We start from the raw sequence: 16,139 nt of genomic DNA, 5'->3' as shown, positions 1-16,139 counted from the left end.
AGTGACATCATAGCACTGTAGTTCTGAGGGTTCTAGATGGATGCAACAATCTCCTGTTGCTTCTATGAAGGCCATAATAGACGACATCACCAAACAGCTCCATAGTCACATACACAGCAAAGGAGAGATGTTGTTTACACCTAGTGATGTCAGTGGTATTGAGTGACATCACAGCACAGTGCTAAGGCTCCTGGGCCTGGACACAGCAGCGGCTGCAATATCTCAACGGAGAATACGTTTATATATATGTGTGTGTGTGCGCGTATATATATATATATATATATATATATATATATATATATATTTCTCCGCCGAAATCACTTTTAAACCCATTTCCACCTTTTTTTCCCTTCTCTTCCTCTTACTTTTTTTTCACGTTTTTTTACGTTTTTCTCCTTTTCGCCTCTTTTCTGGGCGTATTATTCTTCTTTTTCTTCTTTTTTTTCGTCTAATGCATACCCCATCAGTGCAGCAATGCTTATTCAATACCGCCAGCAGATGGAGACACTGGGGGATAATTTTCTAAGGATTTATACTGATTTTTCCTGTCTGAATTTGTCGCACAGAAAGTTGCAGGCCAAATATGTGTGACATTTCTGCGACTTTAGCTTCTAGAGCATTTTTACAACATTATACATAGGTGCTGAATACATAAAAAGCGACTGTTCAGCGACAGACAAGTCGCATCGGCTGAAAGTAGGCCAGAATGTCAGTCCATGTTGGAGCAGGTTTAGATACAGTCTAAAGTATAGATCTCAAAGTCTGTGCACAGAATTTAGCAAGGGCCTCGCACCTTCTGATGCATCAGGTAGGTGCACAATAGCATAGCCTAACCCTCTGTACTTTGGTCTATATTGATGCGGGACATAGACAGCCAGCTGATGACCAATCCATTAGTGCAATGGATGGCTGGAAGCATTTGTCTTTGCCTTTGCAATACCACAGAAGCAATGCATGGTCAATGTACAGCAATGACACACCTGTGTGAACAGCCAGGAGACCCCCCCCCCCCCCCCCATGTTATGTTACATAGTTACATAGTTAGTACGGTCGAAAAAAGACATATGTCCATCAAGTTCAACCAGGGAATTAAGGGGTAGGGGTGTGGCGCGATATTGGGGAAGGGATGAGATTTTATATTTCTTCATAAGCATTAATCTTATTTTGTCAATTAGGAACATTCAGCACCCACCCGCTATCAAGGCAGCTGCCTATCATGTAATGCCCTACCTGCACAGGTGTGCTGGCTACTCAAATGATCCAATTAAGGAGGCCATTTAGTCAGCAGCAGCAGAAGTCCTGTGCCTGGACGCTCCAACAGCGGCCAGACACAAGCAGAAGCAGAAGCAGCAGAAGCAGCAGCAGCACCACCTTTTGTTTTTTGGCTGCAGCAGCAGCAAGGCCCACAGGGCTGGCTAGCTGGCTAGCCAGCAAGCAGGTAGCAATGAAAGTAGGAATCTTTCTTTTTAACCTTGTAAGGGGGTGGTGCACTGTACCCGAAGATACTGCCATATCGGGTCAATGCATAGGGCGACGGAAGCAAGCTTCGAAATCGGCCCCCGTTCTCAAAAATCCATTTAATATATGGTCCCCAGATAGGGGACGTATCAGATATTAAACTGATAAGAACAGATACTACACTTGATCTTAGCCAAAAGGCCGAGAAGCGATAACCGTGAAAGGGGCGGGCCCAACAAGGTGCCCTTCATGGGCACTATCACTGCTTGCTGTCAGGGAGGCTGCCAGACAATTTTCCATGCACACTCTGGGCTGGGGGGCAGTCAACCACCAGTACACACAGCAGAACCTAAACCCATACCATTATTGCTAAGCAGCAAGACAGGGGCCCATTGCACTCCCACGGGGCCTTTTTAAATGCAATCCATAACCCGGATTTGCCAGGAACCCTTCTTACTCCTCCTACTTGCATGTGACACTGGGCTTAGGATCTGCATAGGAAACACACACACAAGCACACACCTACCTTTGTTGCCTGCAGATGCCTCCTTGGCTGTCCCCAAACGGTATCAAACCAACACCCACGGGAAGCTGTAAGCATAGAGGACATGCCTGCACCCCATTGGACTTACCTGTGTGGGTTAAACCCGGGTTATTTGACAACCTATGGCGGTGATGGTTCTGCTCAGGCAGAGCAGTGCTGATGCTCCTCATAAAGCTGTCGCTGCTGTGAAGGTTCTAGGTGACATCACAAATCCCTATGGTTACATACACAACAAAGCTGGGTTGTTGTTGTTTACACTCTGCAAGGCCTGTGGAAGTGAGTGACATCATAGCACTGTAGTTCTGAGGGTTCTAGATGGATGCAACAATCTCCTGTTGCTTCTATGAAGGCCATAATAGACGACATCACCAAACAGCTCCATAGTCACATACACAGCAAAGGAGAGATGTTGTTTACACCTAGTGATGTCAGTGGTATTGAGTGACATCACAGCACAGTGCTAAGGCTCCTGGGCCTGGACACAGCAGCGGCTGCAATATCTCAACGGAGAATACGTTTATATATATGTGTGTGTGTGCGCGTATATATATATATATATATATATATATATATATTTCTCCGCCGAAATCACTTTTAAACCCATTTCCACCTTTTTTTCCCTTCTCTTCCTCTTACTTTTTTTTCACGTTTTTTTACGTTTTTCTCCTTTTCGCCTCTTTTCTGGGCGTATTATTCTTCTTTTTCTTCTTTTTTTTCGTCTAATGCATACCCCATCAGTGCAGCAATGCTTATTCAATACCGCCAGCAGATGGAGACACTGGGGGATAATTTTCTAAGGATTTATACTGATTTTTCCTGTCTGAATTTGTCGCACAGAAAGTTGCAGGCCAAATATGTGTGACATTTCTGCGACTTTAGCTTCTAGAGCATTTTTACAACATTATACATAGGTGCTGAATACATAAAAAGCGACTGTTCAGCGACAGACAAGTCGCATCGGCTGAAAGTAGGCCAGAATGTCAGTCCATGTTGGAGCAGGTTTAGATACAGTCTAAAGTATAGATCTCAAAGTCTGTGCACAGAATTTAGCAAGGGCCTCGCACCTTCTGATGCATCAGGTAGGTGCACAATAGCATAGCCTAACCCTCTGTACTTTGGTCTATATTGATGCGGGACATAGACAGCCAGCTGATGACCAATCCATTAGTGCAATGGATGGCTGGAAGCATTTGTCTTTGCCTTTGCAATACCACAGAAGCAATGCATGGTCAATGTACAGCAATGACACACCTGTGTGAACAGCCAGGAGACCCCCCCCCCCATGTTATGTTACATAGTTACATAGTTAGTACGGTCGAAAAAAGACATATGTCCATCAAGTTCAACCAGGGAATTAAGGGGTAGGGGTGTGGCGCGATATTGGGGAAGGGATGAGATTTTATATTTCTTCATAAGCATTAATCTTATTTTGTCAATTAGGAACATTCAGCACCCACCCGCTATCAAGGCAGCTGCCTATCATGTCATGCCCTACCTGCACAGGTGTGCTGGCTACTCAAATGATCCAATTAAGGAGGCCATTTAGTCAGCAGCAGCAGAAGTCCTGTGCCTGGACGCTCCAACAGCGGCCAGACACAAGCAGAAGCAGAAGCAGCAGAAGCAGCAGCAGCACCACCTTTTGTTTTTTGGCTGCAGCAGCAGCAAGGCCCACAGGGCTGGCTAGCTGGCTAGCCAGCAAGCAGGTAGCAATGAAAGTAGGAATCTTTCTTTTTAACCCTGTAAGGGGGTGGTGCACTGTACCCGAAGATACTGCCATATCGGGTCAATGCATAGGGCGACGGAAGCAAGCTTCGAAATCGGCCCCCGTTCTCAAAAATCCATTTAATATATGGTCCCCAGATAGGGGACGTATCAGATATTAAACTGATAAGAACAGATTTTTTTTTTTTTTTTTTTTTTTTTTCTTTTTTTTTTTTTTTTTCCTCAGTTACAGACTATTGTTCAAGCGATCATCAGGTCACCTACCAAAACTCATCACTTCTAAACAAAGTCTGAAAAAACATCATGCGGAAAAATATCTCAATAAGAAAACTATAAGAGAAGCACAAATTCAAAACCTTGATCAGGATACTTACAACTTTCTCCATTCCTTGTATCTCCAAATCTTTTCAGCCTCTTCCTCTTCCATTCTCTTCTTGTCAAATAGAAAAATAATAAACAACCTTCCAAAAAAAAGTCTCTTCAACTCCCTTGGAGAAATACACACATTTTTAAAAACAAGCAGGTTTCTAGAATCCCATAAAACTTCTTTAAAAACAGAAAATACAATCCAGCTTTCACGTGTGTCCTCTCTCCTGCTAAAATCCTGACCAATAAAAATCTTCTCAAAATTAAAATCAACATATCCCGTGATTGCAGAAAAAAACCTCTGTAGAAGCATAAAAAATTCTCTTGCATAAAAACAGTTCCAAAATAAGTGCACTGTATCCTCCCTGCCTCCACAACCCTCTCTTGGACATTTCTCGCTCACTCTTATTCCTCGTCCATTCAGGAAAGCTCTGGTTGGGAGGCAGCCATGAAAAGTCATCCAGTTTACATCTCTCTGTCTATTCGATAATCCTCTAACATTAAAAAGATTCCAGATCTTCACAGACTGAGCAGTAGTGCAGAATGGTACTTCATATAATCTCTCATTTTTTCTTATTTCATTTTCAATTTTCTTTTTCTCAGGTTTTCCCAGGGAACTCAAACCAAATTGATCACTGAAAGACCTGAGAACCACATAGAAGGTAGGTATAACTTGCGCTATTGGTCTCCTCAGATCCTTCTCACACCAGCCCCATTTGGAAAACAACCATCCTGCCAAATACCTACTCTTGTCTGCCACCCAATTATTGCACTGAGACACTTTATAAATTAAAAGAAAGTAATGAGTCTTTAAAAACAGATTAATATCCGGGAAATTATATCCGCCTTTCTTCACGCTCTTCATCACTTCCTCCCTCTTCATCTTTTCCATCTTTGAACCCCAGAAAAAAATAAACAACTTCCTTGTCATCCTTCTGGTCCATAATTTGCCGGGTGGGAAAACCATTGCAGTATATAATAGTAGTGGCAAAATTACTGCCTTTAAAATCAGAACTTTACCTTTAAGGGACAAGTTTCTCAATTTCCAAAAAGATAATTTCTTCTCTATCTTCTCCTCCAACTTTTCATGACTTTTCCCTCCTTTTAGATTTTTTTCAAAAACAACCCCTAACACTTCAATATCCTCCTTCTCATCCACGCCATCCACCACCACTTTTCCTTGCTTTCCAAAATTACTCAATTGGCACTTCCCCCAATTGACTTTCATACCAGCAATACAGCAAAAAATCTTTACATGCAAATTCACTCTGTTAAGATCAGCTTGGGAAGTGCAAGTAAAAACCACATCATCCATGTAACTTAAAACCTTCAAATTCCTTCCATTACTTCCCGGGATAAAAACACCACTCACACATTTGTCCTTCTGTACATTTTTGAGCAAGGCCTCAATGACACAAATGAATAAAATTGGGGAGAGTGGGCATCCCTGTCGTACTCCTGATAAAATATTAAAACCCGGCCCCACATGTCCATTGACTAAAATCTGACTTGTTGCCCCATAATAAAAACTTTTAATCACAAACAGTAGCTTCTCAGGAATACCCATATGCTTTAAAACCATAAACATAAAATCATGAGCAACTCTGTCATAAGCTTTTTCAAAATCAATGGATTCCACAAAAAGTGCATTCTTATTAAAATTACTATAATAAATAGAGTCTCTTAAAACTAATAAATTATCAGTTATTCTCCTATTTGGCACTGCACAAACTTGGTATTCTCCAACAAGGTGCTCAACTATGTCACTCATCCTGTTCGCCACAATCTTTGCAATGATCTTATAATCTGTATTCAATAATGTGATCGGCCTCCAGTTTTTCAAATCTCTTTCATCACCTTTCTTATGTATCAAGGTAATAACTCCTTTCTTCATAGACTCCGCTAAAATACCTGAGTTAAAAACATATTGCACCACCCGTGTAAAATCTTGCTTTAAAATATGCCAAAAAACTGAATAAAACTCAAAGGGGAGGCCATCACAGCCCGGTGTCTTCCCTTTCGCTGTCTTGTCCAGAGCCTGCTTGATCTCCCCTTCACAAACTTCCTCAATTAAAAATGCACTTTTTCCTTCAGGGACATTATTCTCTAAAATATTACAATAATCATTCATCTCCGTCTCACTGGCTCTGCTCTTATTACTAAAAAGTGTTTCATAAAATCTGCCAATCTCCTTCACCATCTCATCACCAACAACTTCCCCTGTAGGAGTTAAAACAGACTTAAAAACACCCCTAGCATTAAAACATTTTTTAAAGAAATATCTTGTACATTGTTCATTTTCCTCCAAATGTTGAACTTTGGATTTAAAAACAATATTTCTACCTCTTTCCAACAACCTGTTCTTCATCTCAATTTTCACCTTCTCAATTTCCTCCTCCACCTCCACACCAACATGTTTAAACTTAAAGAGAGTTTCTAAACGTGAGATAAGCCTTTCATAACCCCTCCTCTTTTCTTGTGCCCTCCTTATGCAAATGAACTTAAAATACTTAGCAAACTCACTTTTTGCCCAATCCCACCAAGCTAAAACATTACTAAAAACAGATTGTTTAGAAGTACAAGATAAAAAAAAATCTTTAAAACCGGCCATTACTTCTTCATCTTCTAATAGACTTACATTTAATTTCCAGAGCCCTCTACCAAAATGAAAGGACTCTGCAATACTTATTTCTGCCGACACCATCTTATGATCTGAGAAAGTTGACATCATTTGATTGCACCGGACCACCTTAATCCCCTCAGAGACAAGAATGTAATCAATCCGGGATTTACAGCGGCCACTATCTGATATATAGGTGTATCTTTCATCAGTGCTAACCATCAGTCCCACATCAGAATAATGTAAGTCTTGAATAATTTGGTTTAAAACATTTGAAGTAATATCAGTTCTAACCTTAGCAGAGCTCTCACGATCATTGACGGATCTAATGCAGTTAAAATCACCAACAATAATAGTACCATCACGACCAGGAATAAAAAGTTTAAGAGACTCTAAAAATAACACACGTGCCTGTTTTTCTGCTGGCGCATATGCATTAAAAACTCTCATTCTCTGGCCTAAAAACTCAAAATTTAAAACCATACAACGACCTGGTACTAAAACTTGGCAATTTAAAACTTTAATGTCCCTGTTACACAATAAAATCCCCACACCTTCATTTTTATTCTCTGTGCATGTAGACCAAAAAGACTGCCCTCTCTTCCATTCATCTACATAAGGTGCAGACTTAATTGCACACTCCTGTAAACAAAATATATCTCCCTTCACATTCTCCAAAAAATCAAAAACTGCTGCTCTTCTGATGGTTGTTCCTATACTCCGAACATTAAGAGTAGCCACAACCAATGCCATTAAAAAGGAAAGAAGGCAATCCATTTTCTTAACATCCATTTTAACTAGAAGTTAGTATTCTGACCTTCAACCTTCCTTAGCAGCATCCCATAGCAATCAGGCGACCCCACTTGAGAGTCCCTGTCCATCATTTTCTCACCTCCATACACAGGATCCGTCTGATCCCCTGACCAACTCCCTTTCTTACACCTTTTACTTTTACCTTGAAAGCCTCCATTTGCATCTTCATCTTCATCTTCCCCCTCCTCCTCCTCCTTCTCCTCCTCTTCAGATGTTACATTCTCCTCCCCACTAATCACCCTCTGCCCAGGTGTTAGGGATCTCTCACTCTCATTCTCCTGAAACTCCATCCCCTCCTCCTCCCCCACCACTGGGTTTGGGCATTCAAAATCCTCAATTGTTTCTTCACATGGGGGAACCTCCCTACACACAGTCTCCACACTCTCCACCACTTTCTCTTTTTTCCCTTTACGTGCTTTCTTCTTACTGACCTCAGTAAACTCTTCACCAACACCAGTCTCCTCACAATGCACACCAGTGGAGTCACCCTCCTCCCCTTTTCCAGATTTTTCCTGAGTATTCATGTGCTGCACTGTCACACCTGCTGCACTCCCTTTTACAGAGTTCTCGTCAATCACCTGAGTCACCTCAGCATTCACACCAAAAACACGTGGAAATGGCCTTTCTCCTCTTTCCTCTCTTCTATTTCCAGCCGCGTCAGCATAGCTCATTTTCTTTCTATACCATAAGCTGCATCCTCTAGCCAAATGCTCCTCACTACCACAGATATCACACGTTTTCTTCTCAGTACATTCACCCGAGTTGTGACCTGATTTCCCACAATTCCTGCAGCATACTCCTTGCTCAGGGCAAGACTCCTGTACATGTCCATAAGCGTGACAACGTCTACAGTACTGCAACTGTCCTTCATAAAAACAAAAACCTCTTTCTCCTCCAATAGAAAATACCTGTGGTATACTCTTCCTTCCCTCTTCCATTCCTTCGTCCTTTTTAAATTTTACAACAAATTTCCTTTTACAATTAAAGTACCCATGTCTGTTCTTGAGTCTTCCAAGAAATTTAACTTCATCACAATATCGGTACAAAAAATTGGTCACCATCTCATCCGAAACCTTCGGGTTGTACATATGGACTATAACAACCTTAGACATATTCATGAATAATGGCTCCACTTTCACCTTACTCATTATAGCTGGCTCATTCCTCCTCTTCATCACTTCTAAGTCCATGTAGACCCTCTGGCAAACCTCAGAATCATAAAAGGTTATATCGTAAATCCCTTGCCTAGGGAAGTCTTGCATAGCGATTACATGCCATACCTGAAGGTACTGGAGCTTGCGAAGAATCTCCAGCACAACTTGATCCAATCCAATCGTCCCCCGGTGTTCGCCAGGAACGTAAATCCGCACCGTATCCTCGAGTCCTCGAGTCCTCTCTCCGCTCATTTTTGCAGGTTAAGATACCCACTATCGCAACCCAGTAACAATCCAGGGCCCCCCGCAAAAGAGGGCCCCGATCACCACCCCTTCCGACTCCTACCCTGCCCGGTAAACCGCACAGGATCGAAGCCAAAAGGCCGAGAAGCGATAACCGTGAAAGGGGCGGGCCCACCAAGGTGGCCTTCATGGGCACTATCACTGCTTGCTGTCAGGGAGGCTGCCAGACAATTTTCCATGCACACTCTGGGCTGGGGGGCAGTCAACCACCAGTACACACAGCAGAACCTAAACCCATACCATTATTGCTAAGCAGCAAGACAGGGGCCCATTGCACTCCCACGGGGCCTTTTTAAATGCAATCCATAACCCGGATTTGCCAGGAACCCTTCTTACTCCTCCTACTTGCATGTGACACTGGGCTTAGGATCTGCATAGGAAACACATACACAAGCACACACCTACCTTTGTTGCCTGCAGATGCCTCCTTGGCTGTCCCCAAACGGTATCAAACCAACACCCACGGGAAGCTGTAAGCATAGAGGACATGCCTGCACCCCATTGGACTTACCTGTGTGGGTTAAACCCGGGTTATTTGACAACCTATGGCGGTGATGGTTCTGCTCAGGCAGAGCAGTGCTGATGCTCCTCATAAAGCTGTCGCTGCTGTGAAGGTTCTAGGTGACATCACAAATCCCTATGGTTACATACACAACAAAGCTGGGTTGTTGTTGTTTACACTCTGCAAGGCCTGTGGAAGTGAGTGACATAATAGCACTGTAGTTCTGAGGGTTCTAGATGGATGCAACAATCTCCTGTTGCTTCTATGAAGGCCATAATAGACGACATCACCAAACAGCTCCATAGTCACATACACAGCAAAGGAGAGATGTTGTTTACACCTAGTGATGTCAGTGGTATTGAGTGACATCACAGCACAGTGCTAAGGCTCCTGGGCCTGGACACAGCAGCGGCTGCAATATCTCAACCGAGAATACGTTTATATATATGTGTGTGTGTGCGCGTATATATATATATATATATATATATATATATATATATATATATATATATATTTCTCCGCCGAAATCACTTTTAAACCCATTTCCACCTTTTTTTCCCTTCTCTTCCTCTTACTTTTTTTTCACGTTTTTTTACGTTTTTCTCCTTTTCGCCTCTTTTCTGGGCGTATTATTCTTCTTTTTCTTCTTTTTTTTCGTCTAATGCATACCCCATCAGTGCAGCAATGCTTATTCAATACCGCCAGCAGATGGAGACACTGGGGGATAATTTTCTAAGGATTTATACTGATTTTTCCTGTCTGAATTTGTCGCACAGAAAGTTGCAGGCCAAATATGTGTGACATTTCTGCGACTTTAGCTTCTAGAGCATTTTTACAACATTATACATAGGTGCTGAATACATAAAAAGCGACTGTTCAGCGACAGACAAGTCGCATCGGCTGAAAGTAGGCCAGAATGTCAGTCCATGTTGGAGCAGGTTTAGATACAGTCTAAAGTATAGATCTCAAAGTCTGTGCACAGAATTTAGCAAGGGCCTCGCACCTTCTGATGCATCAGGTAGGTGCACAATAGCATAGCCTAACCCTCTGTACTTTGGTCTATATTGATGCGGGACATAGACAGCCAGCTGATGACCAATCCATTAGTGCAATGGATGGCTGGAAGCATTTGTCTTTGCCTTTGCAATACCACAGAAGCAATGCATGGTCAATGTACAGCAATGACACACCTGTGTGAACAGCCAGGAGACCCCCCCCCCCCCCCCCCCATGTTATGTTACATAGTTACATAGTTAGTACGGTCGAAAAAAGACATATGTCCATCAAGTTCAACCAGGGAATCAAGGGGTAGGGGTGTGGCGCGATATTGGGGAAGGGATGAGATTTTATATTTCTTCATAAGCATTAATCTTATTTTGTCAATTAGGAACATTCAGCACCCACCCGCTATCAAGGCAGCTGCCTATCATGTCATGCCCTACCTGCACAGGTGTGCTGGCTACTCAAATGATCCAATTAAGGAGGCCATTTAGTCAGCAGCAGCAGAAGTCCTGTGCCTGGACGCTCCAACAGCGGCCAGACACAAGCAGAAGCAGAAGCAGCAGAAGCAGCAGCAGCACCACCTTTTGTTTTTTGGCTGCAGCAGCAGCAAGGCCCACAGGGCTGGCTAGCTGGCTAGCCAGCAAGCAGGTAGCAATGAAAGTAGGAATCTTTCTTTTTAACCCTGTAAGGGGGTGGTGCACTGTACCCGAAGATACTGCCATATCGGGTCAATGCATAGGGCGACGGAAGCAAGCTTCGAAATCGGCCCCCGTTCTCAAAAATCCATTTAATATATGGTCCCCAGATAGGGGACGTATCAGATATTAAACTGATAAGAACAGATACTACACTTGATCTTAGCCAAAAGGCCGAGAAGCGATAACCGTGAAAGGGGCGGGCCCAACAAGGTGCCCTTCATGGGCACTATCACTGCTTGCTGTCAGGGAGGCTGCCAGACAATTTTCCATGCACACTCTGGGCTGGGGGGCAGTCAACCACCAGTACACACAGCAGAACCTAAACCCATACCATTATTGCTAAGCAGCAAGACAGGGGCCCATTGCACTCCCACGGGGCCTTTTTAAATGCAATCCATAACCCGGATTTGCCAGGAACCCTTCTTACTCCTCCTACTTGCATGTGACACTGGGCTTAGGATCTGCATAGGAAACACACACACAAGCACACACCTACCTTTGTTGCCTGCAGATGCCTCCTTGGCTGTCCCCAAACGGTATCAAACCAACACCCACGGGAAGCTGTAAGCATAGAGGACATGCCTGCACCCCATTGGACTTACCTGTGTGGGTTAAACCCGGGTTATTTGACAACCTATGGCGGTGATGGTTCTGCTCAGGCAGAGCAGTGCTGATGCTCCTCATAAAGCTGTCGCTGCTGTGAAGGTTCTAGGTGACATCACAAATCCCTATGGTTACATACACAACAAAGCTGGGTTGTTGTTGTTTACACTCTGCAAGGCCTGTGGAAGTGAGTGACATCATAGCACTGTAGTTCTGAGGGTTCTAGATGGATGCAACAATCTCCTGTTGCTTCTATGAAGGCCATAATAGACGACATCACCAAACAGCTCCATAGTCACATACACAGCAAAGGAGAGATGTTGTTTACACCTAGTGATGTCAGTGGTATTGAGTGACATCACAGCACAGTGCTAAGGCTCCTGGGCCTGGACACAGCAGCGGCTGCAATATCTCAACGGAGAATACGTTTATATATATGTGTGTGTGTGCGCGTATATATATATATATATATATATATATATATATATATATATATATTTCTCCGCCGAAATCACTTTTAAACCCATTTCCACCTTTTTTTCCCTTCTCTTCCTCTTACTTTTTTTTCACGTTTTTTTACGTTTTTCTCCTTTTCGCCTCTTTTCTGGGCGTATTATTCTTCTTTTTCTTCTTTTTTTTCGTCTAATGCATACCCCATCAGTGCAGCAATGCTTATTCAATACCGCCAGCAGATGGAGACACTGGGGGATAATTTTCTAAGGATTTATACTGATTTTTCCTGTCTGAATTTGTCGCACAGAAAGTTGCAGGCCAAATATGTGACATTTCTGCGACTTTAGCTTCTAGAGCATTTTTACAACATTATACATAGGTGCTGAATACATAAAAAGCGACTGTTCAGCGACAGACAAGTCGCATCGGCTGAAAGTAGGCCAGAATGTCAGTCCATGTTGGAGCAGGTTTAGATACAGTCTAAAGTATAGATCTCAAAGTCTGTGCACAGAATTTAGCAAGGGCCTCGCACCTTCTGATGCATCAGGTAGGTGCACAATAGCATAGCCTAACCCTCTGTACTTTGGTCTATATTGATGCGGGACATAGACAGCCAGCTGATGACCAATCCATTAGTGCAATGGATGGCTGGAAGCATTTGTCTTTGCCTTTGCAATACCACAGAAGCAATGCATGGTCAATGTACAGCAATGACACACCTGTGTGAACAGCCAGGAGACCCCCCCCCCCCCCCCATGTTATGTTACATAGTTACATAGTTAGTACGGTCGAAAAAAGACATATGTCCATCAAGTTCAACCAGGGAATTAAGGGGTAGGGGTGTGGCGCGATATTGGGGAAGGGATGAGATTTTATATTTCTTCATAAGCATTAATCTTATTTTGTCAATTAGGAACATTCAGCACCCACCCGCTATCAAGGCAGCTGCCTATCATGTAATGCCCTACCTGCACAGGTGTGCTGGCTACTCAAATGATCCAATTAAGGAGGCCATTTAGTCAGCAGCAGCAGAAGTCCTGTGCCTGGACGCTCCAACAGCGGCCAGACACAAGCAGAAGCAGAAGCAGCAGAAGCAGCAGCAGCACCACCTTTTGTTTTTTGGCTGCAGCAGCAGCAAGGCCCACAGGGCTGGCTAGCTGGCTAGCCAGCAAGCAGGTAGCAATGAAAGTAGGAATCTTTCTTTTTAACCTTGTAAGGGGGTGGTGCACTGTACCCGAAGATACTGCCATATCGGGTCAATGCATAGGGCGACGGAAGCAAGCTTCGAAATCGGCCCCCGTTCTCAAAAATCCATTTAATATATGGTCCCCAGATAGGGGACGTATCAGATATTAAACTGATAAGAACAGATACTACACTTGATCTTAGCCAAAAGGCCGAGAAGCGATAACCGTGAAAGGGGCGGGCCCAACAAGGTGCCCTTCATGGGCACTATCACTGCTTGCTGTCAGGGAGGCTGCCAGACAATTTTCCATGCACACTCTGGGCTGGGGGGCAGTCAACCACCAGTACACACAGCAGAACCTAAACCCATACCATTATTGCTAAGCAGCAAGACAGGGGCCCATTGCACTCCCACGGGGCCTTTTTAAATGCAATCCATAACCCGGATTTGCCAGGAACCCTTCTTACTCCTCCTACTTGCATGTGACACTGGGCTTAGGATCTGCATAGGAAACACACACACAAGCACACACCTACCTTTGTTGCCTGCAGATGCCTCCTTGGCTGTCCCCAAACGGTATCAAACCAACACCCACGGGAAGCTGTAAGCATAGAGGACATGCCTGCACCCCATTGGACTTACCTGTGTGGGTTAAACCCGGGTTATTTGACAACCTATGGCGGTGATGGTTCTGCTCAGGCAGAGCAGTGCTGATGCTCCTCATAAAGCTGTCGCTGCTGTGAAGGTTCTAGGTGACATCACAAATCCCTATGGTTACATACACAACAAAGCTGGGTTGTTGTTGTTTACACTCTGCAAGGCCTGTGGAAGTGAGTGACATCATAGCACTGTAGTTCTGAGGGTTCTAGATGGATGCAACAATCTCCTGTTGCTTCTATGAAGGCCATAATAGACGACATCACCAAACAGCTCCATAGTCACATACACAGCAAAGGAGAGATGTTGTTTACACCTAGTGATGTCAGTGGTATTGAGTGACATCACAGCACAGTGCTAAGGCTCCTGGGCCTGGACACAGCAGCGGCTGCAATATCTCAACGGAGAATACGTTTATATATATGTGTGTGTGTGCGCGTATATATATATATATATATATATATATATATATATATATATATATATTTCTCCGCCGAAATCACTTTTAAACCCATTTCCACCTTTTTTTCCCTTCTCTTCCTCTTACTTTTTTTTCACGTTTTTTTACGTTTTTCTCCTTTTCGCCTCTTTTCTGGGCGCATTATTCTTCTTTTTCTTCTTTTTTTTCGTCTAATGCATACCCCATCAGTGCAGCAATGCTTATTCAATACCGCCAGCAGATGGAGACACTGGGGGATAATTTTCTAAGGATTTATACTGATTTTTCCTGTCTGAATTTGTCGCACAGAAAGTTGCAGGCCAAATATGTGTGACATTTCTGCGACTTTAGCTTCTAGAGCATTTTTACAACATTATACATAGGTGCTGAATACATAAAAAGCGACTGTTCAGCGACAGACAAGTCGCATCGGCTGAAAGTAGGCCAGAATGTCAGTCCATGTTGGAGCAGGTTTAGATACAGTCTAAAGTATAGATCTCAAAGTCTGTGCACAGAATTTAGCAAGGGCCTCGCACCTTCTGATGCATCAGGTAGGTGCACAATAGCATAGCCTAACCCTCTGTACTTTGGTCTATATTGATGCGGGACATAGACAGCCAGCTGATGACCAATCCATTAGTGCAATGGATGACTGGAAGCATTTGTCTTTGCCTTTGCAATACCACAGAAGCAATGCATGGTCAATGTACAGCAATGACACACCTGTGTGAACAGCCAGGAGACCCCCCCCCCCCCCCATGTTATGTTACATAGTTACATAGTTAGTACGGTCGAAAAAAGACATATGTCCATCAAGTTCAACCAGGGAATTAAGGGGTAGGGGTGTGGCGCGATATTGGGGAAGGGATGAGATTTTATATTTCTTCATAAGCATTAATCTTATTTTGTCAATTAGGAACATTCAGCACCCACCCGCTATCAAGGCAGCTGCCTATCATGTCATGCCCTACCTGCACAGGTGTGCTGGCTACTCAAATGATCCAATTAAGGAGGCCATTTAGTCAGCAGCAGCAGAAGTCCTGTGCCTGGACGCTCCAACAGCGGCCAGACACAAGCAGAAGCAGAAGCAGCAGAAGCAGCAGCAGCACCACCTTTTGTTTTTTGGCTGCAGCAGCAGCAAGGCCCACAGGGCTGGCTAGCTGGCTAGCCAGCAAGCAGGTAGCAATGAAAGTAGGAATCTTTCTTTTTAACCCTGTAAGGGGGTGGTGCACTGTACCCGAAGATACTGCCATATCGGGTCAATGCATAGGGCGACGGAAGCAAGCTTCGAAATCGGCCCCCGTTCTCAAAAATCCATTTAATATATGGTCCCCAGATAGGGGACGTATCAGATATTAAACTGATAAGAACAGATACTACACTTGATCTTAGCCAAAAGGCCGAGAAGCGATAACCGTGAAAGGGGCGGGCCCAACAAGGTGCCCTTCATGGGCACTATCACTGCTTGCTGTCAGGGAGGCTGCCAGACAATTTTCCATGCACACTCTGGGCTGGGGGGCAGTCAACCACCAGTACACACAGCAGAACCTAAACCCATACCATTATTGCTAAGCAGCAAGACAGGGGCCCATTGCACTCCCACGGGGCCTTTTTAAATG

General features: G+C 43.8%; 4 non-coding genes and 1 pseudogene across 4 annotated transcripts; all 5 read right to left on the bottom strand.

Moving 5' to 3' along the window:
- Positions 1-1,480: 1,480 nt before the first annotated feature.
- LOC130337999 (U2 spliceosomal RNA) lies at positions 1,481-1,671 on the bottom strand. Its single transcript, XR_008878778.1, has one exon. It is a non-coding gene; the product is annotated as a U2 spliceosomal RNA (small nuclear RNA).
- A 2,076-nt stretch (positions 1,672-3,747) lies between these two features.
- On the bottom strand, positions 3,748-3,918 carry LOC130337975 (U2 spliceosomal RNA; annotated as a pseudogene).
- Positions 3,919-11,174: 7,256 nt separating this feature from the next.
- LOC130337998 (U2 spliceosomal RNA) lies at positions 11,175-11,365 on the bottom strand. Its single transcript, XR_008878777.1, has one exon. It is a non-coding gene; the product is annotated as a U2 spliceosomal RNA (small nuclear RNA).
- Positions 11,366-13,456: 2,091 nt separating this feature from the next.
- On the bottom strand, positions 13,457-13,647 carry LOC130337997 (U2 spliceosomal RNA). The gene has a single exon (XR_008878776.1). It is a non-coding gene; the product is annotated as a U2 spliceosomal RNA (small nuclear RNA).
- A 2,094-nt stretch (positions 13,648-15,741) lies between these two features.
- On the bottom strand, positions 15,742-15,932 carry LOC130337995 (U2 spliceosomal RNA). The gene has a single exon (XR_008878775.1). It is a non-coding gene; the product is annotated as a U2 spliceosomal RNA (small nuclear RNA).
- Positions 15,933-16,139: the final 207 nt, after the last annotated feature.

This window comes from Hyla sarda, unplaced genomic scaffold (assembly GCF_029499605.1).
Source record: "Hyla sarda isolate aHylSar1 unplaced genomic scaffold, aHylSar1.hap1 scaffold_511, whole genome shotgun sequence".
NCBI lineage: Eukaryota > Metazoa > Chordata > Amphibia > Anura > Hylidae > Hyla > Hyla sarda.
This window is presented reverse-complemented; position numbering and strand designations above follow the sequence as displayed.